General features: G+C 37.3%; 1 protein-coding gene across 2 annotated transcripts in view; it reads left to right on the top strand.

The window, feature by feature from the left end:
* The window catches only part of USP50 (ubiquitin specific peptidase 50), a 55,087-nt gene that overhangs the window by 24,368 nt on the left and 13,295 nt on the right, over positions 1 to 17,424 (top strand). The gene's annotated exons all lie outside the window — the stretch shown is intronic.

The following is a 17,424-nucleotide window of genomic DNA, read 5'->3' as shown; positions in this document are numbered from 1 at the left end:
CCCTTTCTACACAGCAAGTTGTTTTTTCTCATGTTGCTTTTAAGATTCTCCCCTTGTCTTTCACTTTTGACATTTAATTTAATTTTTAAATTTTTATTGGGAAGGGGGGATGGGCAAAGGGAGAGGGAAAGAGAGAATACTAAGCAGGCGTACAGCCCAACAAAGGGCTAGATCTCACAATCCTGAGACCATGACCTGAGCTGAAATCAAGTGTCAGACTTTTAACCAACTGAGCAAGACACCCAGGTGCCCCCACTTTTGACATTTTAATGGTAACATGTCTTGGTGTGGGTCTCTTTGGAACTCTCTGGACCTAGTTTGTCTGTTTCCTTCCCCAAGTTAGAAAAATTTCAGTCATTATTTCTTTAACTTTTTTTCCCCCTTTATCTCTCACCTCCTTTTGGGACCCCTATACTGCAAATGTTAGTCTGTTTGATGTTAATCTATATGTCCCTAAGCTATCTTCATTTTTAAAATTTTTATCTATTTATTTTTGTTGTTGTTGCTCTGATTAGGTGAATACCACTGCCCTGTCCTTAAGTTAAAGGATGCTATTTTCTGCTTCATCTAGGCTGCTGTTGAACCTCTCTAGTGTATTTTTCAGTTCAGTCATGGTGTTCTTCAACTCTATGACTTCTATTTGCTACTTTTTTATATTTCCTCTTTGTTGAAGTTCTCACTGTGCTCATTCATTCATTTCCTGAGTTTGGTGAGCATTTTTATGACCAATACTTTAAACTCTTCATAAGGTAAATTACTTAACCTCTATTTCATTAAGATCTTTTTTTTTTCTGTTTTAAACAATTTTATTTTTTCATTAAGGCCTTTTCTAAGGTTATCTCATTCTTTTAACACATATTTCTCTATTTATTTTTCTGAACTCCTTGTGTTGGTTTCTGTAAATTAGATAAAACAGCCACCTCTTGCAGCCTTGAAGGAATGGCTTTGAATAGGAAATGATCCTTATGTTCAACCATGCCCACAAGCTTTTGATTTTCTTTCAACCTTTTGTGATTGTCCAAACAGCCTATTTTATTTTTATGGTTCCCATTAGTTGAGGGTGTTTTTCATTTCCAAAAGGGAAGGATCTTGGTCAGTAGCTAGATTCAGGCATACTGGAAGCCAGATCCTCAGACAGCAGCTTTTAAAGTATGCAAATATATGCATACAGTTCTGTGGGACCACATGGATAAAGGCTTGCTGGTCACCAAAGCCAAGGCAATCTAGAGGTGTTGTCCCTGGGCAGCAGCTGGAAAAAATAGGGCTCCAGATGAATGTAAAAGCTCCCTTCTGGGAGATACCAGTAAGTCATAGCAAAGCAGAGGAAGAACACAAAGATGGCGTCCACTGGCCTAGAGCCTCCACAGCACCCCTGTTGGCCTCCGGTTGTGTGCCAAACCTAAAGTGTTCTCCCCAGGCTTCATGAAGCCCCAGGACAAGCAAATAGGCCTCCTTCATAGAAAGACTGGGGGGTGTTTCATTCCACTGTCTGTCCAGCACCCTGGGGATGATAACCTGCTAAGAACTGTCTCTGATTGTTATAATCCCATAGGACCTCGGAACACAAGCCCCCCTGGTCACCAGAGCTAGGCAATTATGGGGAATCCCCTGGATGGCATTCATAAAAAAAAAACAGGGCACCAGACATGTAAAGCTCTACTCTGGGAGACGTTAGCACTCTGGAGCATGGCACAGGGGGAATGTGAAGATGGCTCCCACTGGCCTACGGGGCTCTCCATGTGTGCTAATTAGATGCCTGCCCTTCAGGCCAGTGCTTTAAAATGAGCAAATGAGGGACACCTGGGTGGCTCCTTGGTTGAGCATCTGCCTTCCGCTCAGGGCATGATCCTGGGTCTGGGGATCTGAGTCCTGCATCGGGCTCCTTGTGAGAAGCCTGCTTCTCCCTCTCTCTGTGTCTCTGCCTCTCTCTCTGTGTCTCTCATGAATAAATAAAATCTTAAAAAAAAAAAAAAGCAAATGAGCTTCATTCACATAAAGCCCAGGCACCTCTCAGTTGGCTGCCTCTGTGTTGCACTCTGGGACAAGTGAGTTTGAGCTCTTTAAGAACCGTTATAGCTTGTTATAGCCTTGTAGGTCTCATGGATGCAAGCCCTGTTGGTTTTTGGTGTGTCCCTGGGAGGAGGTGAGCCCAGGACTCTAAGTACCCTTTTTTTCTTGATTTTTAAAGGGAATAATCAAGGATAATGCTTGCTATGTTTTAGTGCTATACTTTATCAGGTTACGGATACTTCCTTCTATTCTGGTTTTGTTAACACTTTTTGTGTGTGTTTGTAAAAGTGAGAATTTTGTTAAATTTTTATCTCTACAATAATTGAGAAATGGCCCTCCTGAATGCTTTTTAATCTGTTAATCTGTTGAATTACGTTTATAGATTTTCTAACTTACTACCTTATTACTAACCTTGCGTTGCTGGTTTAAATACTGTTTGGTCATTATTATCTGAGATATATTTTGCTTGATTTGGTTTACCACAATTTAAGATTATGCAATAATCTCTTGGATGAGAGTTACCCCTGGTTTTCTTTCTTACACCCTTTGTCTAGTATAGGTATCATGGTTAAATTGACCTCATGAGTTAGAGGAACTTTTCTTCCTCTTGTACAGAAGTTTGTGTAAGGCTACGATAAGTTTCTTGAAGGATTGATAGAACTCACCTGTAACCTGGGCATGCATTCGCCTTTAAGGGAAGATTGTTAGCTCCTTGTATAATTTATTTAATACTGTAGGTCTTTTCAGGCTTTGTATATTCTTTTTCCATTGGTCTGATAAGTTATAATTTTCTGAATATTTATCTATTTCATCACAGTGTTCAGTTTTCTGGCATAACTTTTTTAGGGTATTAAAATGTTTTAAAACTTCTGCAGGATCTGTAGATACCTGTACCATTTTTAATTTCTAATTTTATGTACTTATCATTGCCTTTATTTTTTTTCTTAATCAATCTTGTTGAAGTCTGTATTGTTGAAGTCTTTTCAAAGGACTAACTTGATTTTTGATCCTCCTTATTATATCTTTTTTTTCTGGTTCATAAATCTTCTAATTTTATTATCTCTTTCCACTCTTCTTGGGTTTATTATCTTTCTTACTGTTTTAAATTGGGAGCTTAGTTCATTAACATTTAGCCTGTTCTTTCATATATAATATAAGCATTTAAAACTACAAATGTTTCTCTGGATAGTACTTTCACTGCCTACCACCTGTTAAATTATAGAACCCTTCGAACACATACAAAATAAAACATTATAAGGAACCTAATGCATCCATTACCCAACTTTATAGATGAGCTATCGACTCATGCATAATACCTGACCCCCCCGGGATCCCTGGGTGGCGCAGCGGTTTGGTGCCTGTCTTTGGCCCAGGGCGCGATCCTGGAGACCCGGGATCGAATCCCACGTCGGGCTCCCAGTGCATGGAGCCTGCTTCTCCGTCTGCCTGTGTCTCTGCCTCTCTCTCTCTGTGTGACTATCATAAATAAATAAAAATTAAAAAAAAAAACCTGACCCCCCCCAAAAAAAATACCTGACCCACTCTGCTCCCTGAACTATATTATTTTTCTATTATATATATTTTTGCATTTACTGCTAGTTTTATTGTATTATGTTAAAAGATTATGATCTGTATGAAATGAATTCTTTTACACGTGTTGAGACTTATGTATTTCTATTTATTAGGATCCAGCTTCCTTATGTCATGGAAGTTAACCTTGTGTTATTCAAAGCTGTCTTTACTGTTTTTCTGTTTAACTAGTTGATAGTTGAAAGAAGTATGTTTGAAATCTTTTTGTTTTTCATTTTAAAGAGAACAATCAAGAATGAAGCTTGTAACTTTTTAGTAGCTACTCTTTATCAGGGTATGAATTGTTCCTTCTATTTCTGGTTTTGCTAATATTTTGTGCATATTTGTAAAGGTACTGAATTTTATTAAACTTTTTTTCCACAATAATTGAGATATTATGGCTTTCTTGAATCCTTTATAATCTGTTAATATAGTCTGTTACATTTATAGACTTTCTAATTTTACTACATTTGTGTTACTGGGATAAATACTATTTAGTCATTATTATCTTAGATATAAATATCTAATAAAACATAATAAACATATGTAATAGTATGTGATAAACATATACCATTATTATGTTAGATTTGTCAAAATTTTCCTAGAGTTCATTTCTTTTTAAAACAAATCAATTTTATTAGGTGCATAGCAGTTTAAAATCATCTTCTGGTGTCTTAAATCTTTTCTCGTTAAGTGACTCAATTATAATGCTTTTGTTTTTAAGTCCATTTTAACTGGTATTTATATGGCTACCCCAGCTTCCTTTGGTCACTGTACTTCATATCTCTTTAAATTCAACCCTTTTGAATTCTGAATGTAGTATAGCATACAGAACTGGATTTAAAAAACCCCAATCTGGGATCCCTGGGTGGCGCAGCGGTTTGGCGCCTGCCTTTGGCCCAGGGCGCGATCCTGGAGACCCCGGATCGAATCCCACGTCGGGCTCCCGGTGCATGGAGCCTGCTTCTCCCTCTGCCTGTGTCTCTGCCTCTCTCTCTCTCTCTCTCTGTGACTATCATAAATAAATAAAAATTAAAAAAAAAAAACTTAAAAAAAAAAAAACCCCAATCTTTCCAGTAAGTTTAGTTCATACCATATATTTCAACTAGTAAAAAACTTTGATTTGTTTCTGTTGTCATCCTGTATGTTATATGTTAATCTGATTTCTTCAGTCATTTTCCTCTTTTTTCTTGTATATTACTAAATTGATAATTTTCTTTGGTTTATTTTCCCTCTACAACTTTGGAGTTCATATATTTTCTTTGGATTCTTTTGCAATTAACCTTAAAAGTTCAGTTTTCATGTTTGACTTCATGCCCAAAGTTAAGATTCCTACACTCTCAAACAAATGCAAGGATCTTGAAACACTATAATTCTGATGGCCCTATTACTATTATTATTTTCTGACATGTTTTAACTTTTAATATGTACCTCCAAAGTAGACATTATTTATCATGGTTTTATACAGTTCATGTTCACTTAGATTTACCAGGCTCTACCAATTTTTTGCTAACCATTCTCTCTCATGTATATATCACTTCTTCCATCTGTATTCAGGTTCATTTATTCATGTGGGATATATTTTAGTAGACTTTTCATAAAGGGTTTGTTACCCCAAAGTCCCCCACTCTTTGGCCTAGAAAAAGTCTTTAGTTCAATTCTTGAATAATTTTTTTTTAAGATTTATTTATTTATTAGACAGTATGAGTATGGGGAAGAGAGGTATGGGGAAGGGGGAGGTGGGTGGGGAGAGGGAGAATCTTAAGCAGACTCTATGCTGAGTGCAGAGCCCAATGCAGGGCCCAGTCTCATAACCCTGAGATCACGACTTGAGCTGAAACCAAGAGTCAGATGCTTAACTGACTGTACCACCCAGGTGCTCTCAATTCTTGAAAAATTTAGCTAGAAACCAAATGCAAGAGCAACAGTTTTCTTTGATCATTTGGAAGCATTTTATTATTTCTGATTCCTGTGGCTGCCATGGAGAAGTCTATCATCAGGTTGTCATTTTTTTGGATACCTTTTTTTTTTTTTTTTTTTTGAAGTTGAACGATAGTTGACATTCTGACTGGTGTAAGGTGATATCTGACTGTGGTTTTGATTTGCATTTTCCTGATGATTAGTAATGTTGAGCATCTTTGCGTGTGTCTCTTGGCCACTTGTATGTCTTTAGATAAAGGTCTATTCATGTCATCTGCCCATTTTAAAATCAGATTGTTCTTTTGGTGTTGAGTTGCATAAGTTTTTTGTATATTTTTTATATTAACCCCTTATTAGATACATGATTTGCAAATGTTTTATCCCATTCTGTAGGTTGATTTTTGTTTTGTTGATGGTTTCCTTTGCTGTGCAAAAGCTTTTTGGTATAGTCAAAATAGTTTATTTTGCTTTTGTTTCCCTTGCCTTAGGAGACCTATTCATAAATATGTAGCTAAGGTCAAGAGATTACTGCCTGTTTTCTTATAGGAGTTTTAAATCTGTTTTGAGTTTATTTTTGTGTATGGTGAAAGAAAGTGGTCTTTTCATTCTTTTCCAATGCAGCTGTCCCATTTTCCTCGCACCATTTATTGCAGACTTTTCTTTCTCTGTTGTATATTGTTGCCTCCTTTGTCCTTATGTTGTGCCTTTTATTATTCTTAGTCCATAACCGGAATCCTGTATCTCCCACTCATCCACATCCATTTTCCCCATCTCCTCCTTCCCCCACTCTGGCAAACATCAGATTGTTCTCTGTGTTTATGTATGATTCTGCTTTTGTTTGTTGGTTCACTTTTTAAAGATTCTACATATGAGTAAAATCCTATGGATTTCTTACTCATTCTGACTTATTTCACTTCACATAATACCCTCCAGTTTTATCCATGCTGACACGAATGGCATGACCTCATCCTTTTTAATGGCTGCATATCATTCCATTCTGTATATATGCCACTTCTTCTTTATCCGTCCATCTATGGAAGGACACTTAGGTGGCTTCTGTATCTTGGCTATAGTAAATAATACTGCAATAAACATAAGGGTGCAGGGGCACCTGGGTGACTCAGTCGGTTAAGCAACTGACTCTTAATTTTGGCTCAGGTCATGATTTCATAGTTGTGAGATTGAGCCCCATGTTGGACTCCTTGCTGGGCATGGAGCCTGCTTGGGATTCTCTCTCTCCCTCCTCTCTCCTCCCCTCTCACTCCCCTCAACCAAGAAACGGGGTGCATGTATTTGTTTGAATTGGTGTTTTCATTTTCTTTGGGTAAACACCCAGCAGTGTTTTACTGGATCATATGGTAGTTCCATTTTTAATTTTTTGGAGAACCTCCATACTGTTTTTACAATGGCTTTACCAGCCTACATTCCCACCAACAACACACAAGAGTTCTTTTACTCCACATCCTTACCAATACTTGTTTCTTGTGTTTTGATTTTGGCCACTCTGACATGTGTGAAGTGATACCTCATTGTGGTTTTGATTTGCATTTCCCTGATGATAAGCAATGTTGGGCATCTTTTCCTATGTGTTAGCCATCTCTCTGCCTTCTTGTATAAATGTCTATTCAGGTCATCTGGCCATTTTTAAATCATTGTATTTTTGGTGTTGAGTTGCATTAAGTTCTTTATATATTTTGGATATTAACCCTCTATCAGATTTGCAAATTGCAAATATCTTCTCCCATTCAATTGGTTACCATGTCGTTTTGATTTCAAAGCCTTTTTATTTTTATGTAGTCCCAATAGTTTACTTTTACTTTCATTTCCCTTGCCCAAGGAGGTATAGAAAAGTGTTTCTATGGACAATGTCACCTAAATTACTGCCTGTGTTCCCTTTAATGACTTTTATGGTTTCAGGTCTCACATGGTGGTCTTTAGTCTATTTTTAGTTTATTTTGTGTATGGTATTTAAAAGTGGTTGAGTTTCATTCTTTTACATGTAGCTGTCAAGGTTTTCCAGCACCATTTATTGAAAAGACTGTCTTTTATCCCATTGCACATTCTTGCCTCCTTTGTCCTATGTTAATTGACCATATAGGCATGAGTTTATTTCTGGACCTTCTATTTTGTTGACCTGTGTGTTTGTGTGCCACTACCATACTGTCTGGATTACTATGGCTCTGAAGTGTATTTTGAAGTGTGGGATTATGAAACCTGAGTTTTGTTTTTCTTAAGATTGCTTTGGCTATTTGGGGTCTTTTGTGGTCCCGTGCAAATTTTGGTAGTATTTGTCCTAGTTTTGTGAAAAATACTGTTGGTATTTTGATAGGGATTGCAATGAATCTATAGATTGCTTTGGGTCCTTTAGAAATTTTAATAATATTCTGCAAGTTCATGAGCCTGGAATATTTTCCCTTCTGTTTGTATCCTTTTCATATGTTTCATCAATATTTTATGGTTTTCAGAGTACAAGTCTTTAACATCATTGGATTAAATTTATTCCTAGGTGTTTTATTCTTTTTGGTACAGTTGTAAATGAGATTCTTAATTTCTGTTTCTCCTGCCTTATTATTACTGTGTAGAAATACAACCAATTTATATTTTAACATATTTTTTATTTTTAAAAATATTTTTATCATTTTTAATTTTTTTCATCATGATAAGTATACTCTTTAATCTCCATTCCCTTTTCTCCCCATTCACTTACCCACCTCTTCTGTGGTAACTATCACTTTGTTATCCATAGTTAGAATCTGTTTCCTTCTCTATTTTCCTTTGTTTTGTTTTTTCAATTCCACATGGAAGTGAGAACATATGATATTTGCTTTCTCTGACTTATTTTGCTTAGCATTATACTCTCTAGCTCCATCCATGTCATTGTAAACAACAAGATTTCATTCTGTTATATGGCTGAATAATACTCCATTATATATATATATATATTTCCTCATTTTATTTATATATATATATATATATATATATATATTCCTCATTATATATATATATATTTCCTTTGTTGTACAAAATTATTTATTTTGGAATATTTACATTGGATAAAGAAAATGTGTGTGTTTACCCATATATATATATATATATAATCCATCTTTATCCTTTCCTCTATCGATGGACATTTTTTTAAAAAGATTTATTTATTTATTTATCATAGACAGAGAGAGAGGCAGAGACACAGGAGGGAGAAGCAGGCTCCATGCTAGGAGCCTGACGTGGGACTCGATCCCGGGACTCCAGGATCGCGCCCTGGGCCAAAGGCAGGCGCTAAACCGCTGAGCCACCCAGGGATCCCCTATCGATGGACATTTATGCTGCTTCCATGGTTTGCCTATTGTAAATAATGCTGCAAAAAACATAAGGTTGCATGTATCCTTTAAATTAGTGTTTTTGTATTTTGGAGGCAAATACTTAGTAGTGCAGTTCCTGGTTCATAAGGTAATTCTATTATCTTTTTTTGAGGAACCTCCATACTGTTTTCTACAAGGGCTGCACCAATATGCATTCCTACCAACAGTGTACAAGAACTCCTCTTTCTCCACATCCGTGCTCTTGTTGTTTCTTCTGTTTTTTATTTTAACCATTCTGAAAGGTGTGAAGCAATGTCTCATTGTAGTTTTCATTTGCATTTCTCTGTCAATGAGTGATGTTGAACATCTTTTCATGTGTCTGTTGGCTATCTGGATGTCTTCTTTGGAGAAATGTCTGTTCATGTCTTTTGCCCATTTTTGTTTATTTATTTATTCATTCATTCAAAATATTTTATATATTTTTTTGACAGCAAGAGAGCACAGGCAGGCAGAGCAGTAGAGGAAGAGGCAGGCTTGCTGCTGAGCAGGGAGCTTGATGTGGGGCTTGGTCCCAGACACCCTGGAACCATGACCTGAGCGGAAGGGAGACTCCCAACTGACTGAGCCACCCAGGCACCCCTTCTGCCCATTTTATTTATTTATTTATTTATTTATTTATTTATTTATTTATTTATTTATTTTTATTTATTTAAATTTAAATTTAAATTTAAAAAATTTTTTTATTTATTTATGATAGTCACACACAGAGAGAGAGAGAGAGAGAGAGAGAGAGAGGCAGAGACACAGGCAGAGGGTGAAGCAGGCTCCATGCACCGGGAGCCCGACGTGGGACTCAATCCCGAGTCTCCAGGATCGTGCCTTGGGCCAAAGACAGGCGCCAAACCGCTGCGCCACCCAGGGTGGATGCCCTTCTGCCCATTTTTAAATTGGATTTTTTGTTTTTTGGGTATTGATCGATTCTTTATATATTTTGGATTCTAATCCTTTATCAGATATGTCATTTGCAAATGTCTTCTCCCACTCATACATTGGCTATTAGTTTTGTTGATTGTTTCCTTCCTGTGCAGAAATTTCGTATTTTGATGTAGTCTCAATAGTTTATTTTGGCTTTTATTTCCCTTACCCGAAGAGACCTATCTAGGAAAATGGTGCTGTGGCTGATGTCAGAGACCTACTGCCTGTGAGTGCTTCAAGGATTTTTATGGCTTGAGGTCTTATATTTATATTTTTATTTTTTTATTTTTTTTTCAAGATTTATTTATTTATGATAGACAGAGAGAGAGAGAGAGAGAGAGGGAGAAGCAGGCTCCATGCTGGGAGCCTGACGTGGGACTCGACCTCGGGACTCCAGGATCACACCCTGGCCAAAGGCAGGCGCCAAACCTCTGAGCCACCCAGGGATCCCCACATTTAGATTTTTAATCCACTTTGAATTTATTTTTGTATATGGTGAAAGAAAGTGGTCCAGTTTCATTCTTTTGCATATGGTGGTCTAGTTTTCCCAACAGTATTTGTAGGAGAGACTTTCTTTTTCTTATTGTATATCCATTTCTTCTTTGTCTAATATATAATTGTGGATTGATTTCTAGGTTTTCTTTTTTTTTATCATTGATCTATGTGTGTATTTTTATGACAGTACCCTACTGTTTTGATTACTATTGCTTTGTGATAATAACTTGAAATCTGGAATTTGATATCTCTGGGTTTTTTTTTGTTTTGTTTTTTTTGTGTTTTTTTGGTGGTTTTCTTTTTCTTTTTCTTTTTTTTTTTGTGTGTGTGTGTGTTTTTCTTTTTCAAGGTTGCTTTAGATATTTGAGATTTTTTGTAGTTCCATGCAAATTTTAGGGTTCTAGTTCTGTGAAAAATGCTGTTTCTATTTTGCATAGGATTGTTGCAAAATAGGATGCAACAATCCTATTTTGCATAGGATGTTTTCTATTTTGATAGGATTGCATTAAATCTGTAGATTACTTTGGGTAGTACAGACATTTTAACATTATTTATTTTTCCAACCCGTAAGGATATGTCTTTCCATTTCTTTGTGTCATCTTTAATTTATTAGTGTTTTGTAATTTTCAGCGTACAGGTCATTTATCCTTTTAGTTTATTCCTAAATATTGTTCTGGTGTAATTATTAAATGGAATTGTTTTCTTAATTTTACTTTCTGTTGCCTCATTATTAGTGTATGGGAATGCAACAGATTTCTGTACATTGATTTTATATCCTGCAACTTTACCAGAAGTGATGAGTGATTTCAGTAGTTTTTTTGGTGGAATTTTTAAAGTTTTCTACATACAGCATTATGTCATCTGCAAATAGGGTTTTCCTTCTTTCCTACAAATTTGGATGCTTTTTATTTCTTTATGTTATCTAATTTCTGTGGCTAGCACTTTCCAGTACTATGTTGAATAAAAGTGGTGAGTGGACATCTTTGTCTTATTCCTGTACTTATGGGGAAAACTCTCAGGTTTTCCCCAAGGAGTATGATGTTGGCTGTGGGTATTTCATAGAAGGCCTTTATTATGTTGAAATATATTGTTCCTTCGAGACCTACTTTGCAGAGTATTTTTATCATGAATGAATGTTGTACTTTGTCAAATGCTTTTTCTGTATCTATTGAAATGATCATCTGTTTTTTTATAATTTCTCTTATTGATGAAATATATCACATTGATTGTTTGCAAATATTGAACTACCATTGCTTCCCAGTATTAAATTCCACTTGCTTGTGGTATGATTTTTTAAATATACTGTTTGATTTGGTTTGCTAATATTTTGTTGAGGACTTTTGGATTTATATTCATGAGAGATCCTGGCCTGCACTTCTCTTTTTTGTGTTTGTGTTTTTTAAAAATTTATTTATTCATGAGAGACACAGAGAAGCAGAGACATAGACAGAGGGAGAAGTAGGCTCCATGCAGGGAGCCCAGTGTGGGACTCAATCCTGGGACTCCAGGGTCACAACATGAGCTGGAAGGCAGATGCTTAACTGCTGAGCTACCCAGGTGTCCCTTTTTTTGGTGGTTCTTTATCTGAATTTGGTATCAGGATGATACTGGCTTCATAGAATGAATTTGGAGGTTTTCCTTCCTCTTGAACTTTTTGGAATAGTTTGAGAAGAATGGTATTAACTCTTCTTTAACTGTTTGGTAGAATTCACCTGTGAAGCCATCTGGTCCTGGACTTTTGTTTGTTGAGAGGTTTTTGGTCACTGCTTCAATTTCATTGCTGGTGACTGATGCATTCAAATTTCCTATTTCTTCCTGTTTTAGTTTGGTTGGTTATATGTCTCTAGATATTTATCCATTTTTCCTGTGCTGTCTAGTTTGTTGGCATATAGCTTTTCGTAATATTCTGTTACAGTTGTTTGATTTTTGTGGTGTTATTTCTTTTTTATTAGCAATTTTCATTATTTGGATTCTATTTCTTTTTTTAATGAGTCTTGTTAGAGGTTTATCCATTTTGTTATCTTTTCAAAGAATCAGCTCCTGGTTTCATTTTTTTTTTTTTTTTTTTAGTTTGTCATTTCTTTCTGCTCTAATCTTTATTATTTCCTTCCTTCTGTGTTTTGGGGTTATGTTTGTTCTTTTTCTAGCTTATGCCTTTAAGGCATAAGATTAGGTTGTTTGAGTCTTTTCTTTCTTCTTGGGGTAGGCCTGTATTGCTATAAACTTCCCTCTTAGAACACATTTGCTGCATCCCAAGATTTTGGACCATTGTGTTTTCATTCTCATTTGTTTCCATGTAATTTTTAATTTCTTCTTTGATTTCTTTGTTGACCCACTCATTGTTTAGTAGCATGTTATTTAACCTCTATATATTTGTGCTCTGGAAAGAGCACAAATCTTGTTGATTTCCAGTTTCATAGCATTGTGGTCAGAAAAGATGCATGGTATGATTTTGATCATCTTGAATTTGTCAAGACTTGTTTTGTGGCCTAACGTGATCTATTCTGGAGAATGTTCTTTGTGCACTTGAAAGAATGTGTATTCTAATGTTTTAGGGTGGAATGTTTGAATATATCTGGTGAATCCATGTGGTCCATCGTGTCATCATTCAAAGCCATTATTTTCTTGTTAATTTTCTGTTTACATAATGTGTCCACTGATGTAAGAGGGGTGTTAAAGTCCCCTACTATTATTATATTATTATTGATTGGTTCCTTTATGTTTGTTATTAACCACTTAATGTATTTGGGGAGCTTCTATGTTGGGTGCACAAATATGTACAATTGTTACAGCCTCTTGTTGGATCATCCCTTTTCTTATTATATAGTGTCCTTCTTTGTCTCCTGTTATGGTCTTTTTTTAAGATTTTATTTTATATTTTAATTAATTAATTAATTAATTAATTAATTAATTAATGAGAGACACAGAGAGAGAAGCAGGCTCCATGCAGGGAGCCCAATGTGGGACTCGATCCTGGGTCTCCAGGATCACACCCTGGGCTGAAGGTGGCGCTAAACCACTGAGCCACTGGGGCTGCCCTGGTCTTTGTTTTTTGGTTTTTCTTTTTGTTTGTTTGTTTTTAGATTTTATTTATTTTTTATTTTTTTTTAATTTTTATTTATTTATGATAGTCAGAGAGAGAGAGAGGCAGAGACACAGGCAGAGGGAGAAGCAGGCTCCATGCACCGGGAGCCCAATGTGGGATTCGATCCAGGGTCTCCAGGATCGCGCCCTGGGCCAAAGGCAGGGGCCAAACCGCTGCACCATCCAGGGATCCCTGGTCTTTGTTTTAAAGTCTGTTTTGTCCGATGTAAATATTGCTACCCCAGCTTTCTTTTGGCATCTGTTTGAATGATAAGTGTTTCTGCATCCCTTCACTTTCAATCTGCAGGTCTCTCTTGGTCTGAAATGAGTCTCTTGTAAGCAGCATATAGATGTGTCTTGTTTTTCGTGTTTTTGTTTTTGTTTTTTATCCACTCTGTCATCCTGTGTCTTTTGACTGGAGCATTCAGTCCATTTACACTCAAAGTAATATTGATAAATATGTATTTATTGCTATTTTGTTACTTGATTTTGGTTGTTTCTATATTCTCTGATCCTTTCTTTCTCTTTTTCATGTTTTGTTGACTTTCTTTGATATACTTAGATTCCTTACTCTGTATTCCTTGCATATATATCATTGTTTTTTATTTATGTTTACCATTAGGTTTCTATATAACATCTTCTGCATATAGCAATCTGTATTAAGTTGATGGTCATTTAAGTTTAATACCATTCTTTACTCCTCTGCCCATGTTTTAGGTATATGGTGTCCTATTTTGCATCCTTTTATTTTATGAGTCCCTTGACTGATTTATAGAAATACTTATTTTTACTGCTTTTGTATTTTTTACTTTTCATAATCTCACTTATGGTCTTTTTTTTTTTTTTTTTTTTTTTTTTTATGATAGTCACAGAGAGAGAGAGGCAGAGACACAGGCAGAGGGAGAAGCAGGCTCCATGCACTGGGAGCCCGACATGGGATTCGATCCCGGGTCTCCAGGATCACGCCCTGGGCCAAAGGCAGGCGCTAAACCGCTGCGCCACCCAGGGATCCCACTTATGGTCTTAATTTCCAGTCAAAGTTTCCCTTGAATATTTCTTGTAGTACTAGTTTAGTGGTCCTGAACTCCTTCAGTTTTGTCTGAGAAACTATCTTCTTTTTTTTTTGCCTTGCTGGATAGAGTATTCTTGGCTGTAGATTTTTCTCTTTCAGCATTTTGCAGGCCAGAAGGGAATGACATGACATATTCAAAGTTCCTGCTGAAAAATCCACTTACAGCATTATGGGGTTTCACTTGTATATAACTGTCTTCTTTTTCTGGCTGTGTTATTTTTTTATATTTTTATTTATTTGTTTATTCACTTATGAGATACACAGGCAGGGGGAGAAGCAGGCTCCCTGTAGGGAGCCTGATGTGGAACTCGACCCACATGATCCCAGGACCCCAGGATCACAACCTGAGCCAAAGGCAGATGCCACTGAGCCACCCAGGCATCCCTTTCTTGCTGCTTTAAAAAACCTTTTATTCACTACTCTTTGCCATTTTAATTATGTGTATTGTGTAGACTTCCTTGCATTGAATTTTTGTGGGAATCTCTGTGCTTCTTGGATCTGGATCTGGATATCTGTGTTGTTCCCCAGAGTAAGGAAATTTTCAACTATTATTTCTTCATGTAAATTTTCTGCCCTCTTACCTCTCTCTTCTTTTTCTGAGATCCCTATAATGTGGATGTTATTATGCTTAATGGAGTCACTGAGTTCCCTAAGACTATGCTCAATTTACATAATTTTCTGTCCTCTGCTTTGCTCAGCTTGGTTAGTTTCCATACTCTGCCTCTCACGTTATTCATTCATTCTTCTGCTTCATCTAGTCTGCTATTTATGTCATCAGGTGTATTTTTAATTTCACTTATTGTGTTCTTCATCTCTGATTGGTTCTTTTTAAAAAATATATATTATTTTTCTGACCAAAGTGCAATGATTTTAAATCTCCTTAAATAACCAGAAAAGGACTCAAGAACATAAAACAAAAATGGGAAATTAACCATTAGATATTTTTATTTCATACCAACCTTACAATTTGTCTGGAAAACAAACAAAAACACTTTGAATGATATGTTACTAAAACACTAACCAAATAATTTTACCATAAGCCTAGTACATGCACTTCAAGATTTCACTGCTAGGAATTTTGTGAAGACCAGTTTAATCATTAATAACGCTATATAATAGAGCACAGGAACACATGTCCTTAAATGTAGTTCTTGCCCCTTACCCTCAGAGTTATATCAGAGTAAAGCTGACAATTCTACTAAGCCCCGAGCCCCCAGTGACCCATCCCACTCCCTGGAAGCAAAGAAGATGCCCTGTCACACAACTTTCTATAAGTTGTAATAAAACGAAGCCTTAGTTTTCTTACTTCCTATGGGAAACGGTCATTTATTTGATAAATACTAAAGCACTTCTAGGAATTCATTTTAGGAGTTTGTTTACCAAACACATTTTGTAAGAACGGTTACACAAAAAGTTCCTTTGGAATTTGGTCTACAAATTCACTTAAAGGTTGGAAATTTCGGGATCCCTGGGTGGCGCAGTGGTTTGGCGCCTGCCTTTGGCCCAGGGCGCGATCCTGGAGTCCCGGGATCGAGTCTCACGTCAGGCTCCCGGTGCATGGAGCCTGCTTCTCCCTCTGCCTATGTCTCTGCCTCTCTCTCTCTCTCTCTGTATGACTATCATAAATAAATTTTAAAAAATTAAAAAAAAAAAGAATAAAAAAAAAAGGTTGGAAATTTCAAACCTATAAGAAAATGAAGTAGGGAATCCCTAACCCTAACATATTGTAATACTAAAGAGATAACCACACATACTAAAAAGTTTTGCTCACAGAAGACACGGACTTTAAGCAATGTGCTTTTTGAATAAAAACAACTAGCTGATATTCTTTGTTTTTTTTTTTTTTCTTTTTTTTTTTTTTATCTCTTTGTTAAGGATCTCACTGATGTCCTCTACTCTTAAGTCCAGTGAGTATCTTTGTGAAAACTCTCTATCAGGCACATTACTTGTATCCATTTCACTTTGGTCTCTATCTGTGGTTTGGTCCTGATCTTTTATTTAGAAAATGTTTCTTTGTCTCTCATTTTGTCTAACTCTCTGTGACTGTTTATTTCTCTGCGTTAGGAAAGTCAGATACTTCTCTTGCTTTGTGAAGAAGAGGTCCTGTAGTGGCCTGCCACACAGTGTCCCCTGTCCCCAGGACCTGGTGTTCCTGTGAGGCTCTCCTATGTATGTTGTATATGCTCCACTGTTGAATCATGGCCTTGTTTCCCTTCAGTCTGGTTGTGTGCAGAGGCTGCCTTTGCCTGTTGTGGGCCCTGAGGTGTGTGGTAGTCTGCTCGCAAAAGGAGACCTGCCCCCACCGCTACTGGAAGTGATGTCCTGCAAGATGCACAGTCCAGGAGATGTGGTTAACAGTTTGCGCTGGTGTTGGGGGATGGGGCCCACGGGACCAGGACTGACCTGAGTCTGCCTGGGAAGGACAGATCCGCCAAAGCTTGGGGGCGGGGGGTTGGGCCTTGGTGCTGGCAAGTTGTTAGAGGAGAGTCTGCTGTGCTCTTTCCCACAGGTGGCGGTTGTTGATGCTGGGGTTGGGGTTGGGGGAATGGCACCTGCCAGCTCCTCTGTTTCTGAGGCCTCTCCCTGTGCTTGCTAGCTCTCCTGGCCACACTCGGAGATGAGCAAATCACTCTCCCTCCTGTCCACCCCAGGTGCTTTTGCAAGCTGTTGGTTCTACGCAGTACCTGCACAGACTGTCCTGCGGGGACGCTGCTTCCTAATGCCCTCCAGTCTCTCCCAGAGCCAAGCCCACTGAGTTTTAAAATTCCAGGCTTAGCCCCGCTGGTATTAAGAACTCATGAAATTTAGCCCCTCTCCCTATCAAAGGCAAATATTACAGAAACTCATCCTCCCCATTTATGGGCTCCCTCCCTGATGGGAAAGTCTGTTTTCCGCCTTTGTGGGTGCCATGTGCTCCCGCTCCCCCACTGACCGCCATGTCTGTTCCGCTCCCTTACGGCATCTTCCCCTTTCTATCTTCTTCACTGTGGCTTCTTCCCT

The sequence above is a fragment of the Canis lupus genome, chromosome 32 (assembly GCF_048164855.1).
Source record: "Canis lupus baileyi chromosome 32, mCanLup2.hap1, whole genome shotgun sequence".
NCBI lineage: Eukaryota > Metazoa > Chordata > Mammalia > Carnivora > Canidae > Canis > Canis lupus.
Note: the sequence above shows the minus strand (reverse complement) of the source record. Positions and strands in the feature narration are given on the sequence as shown.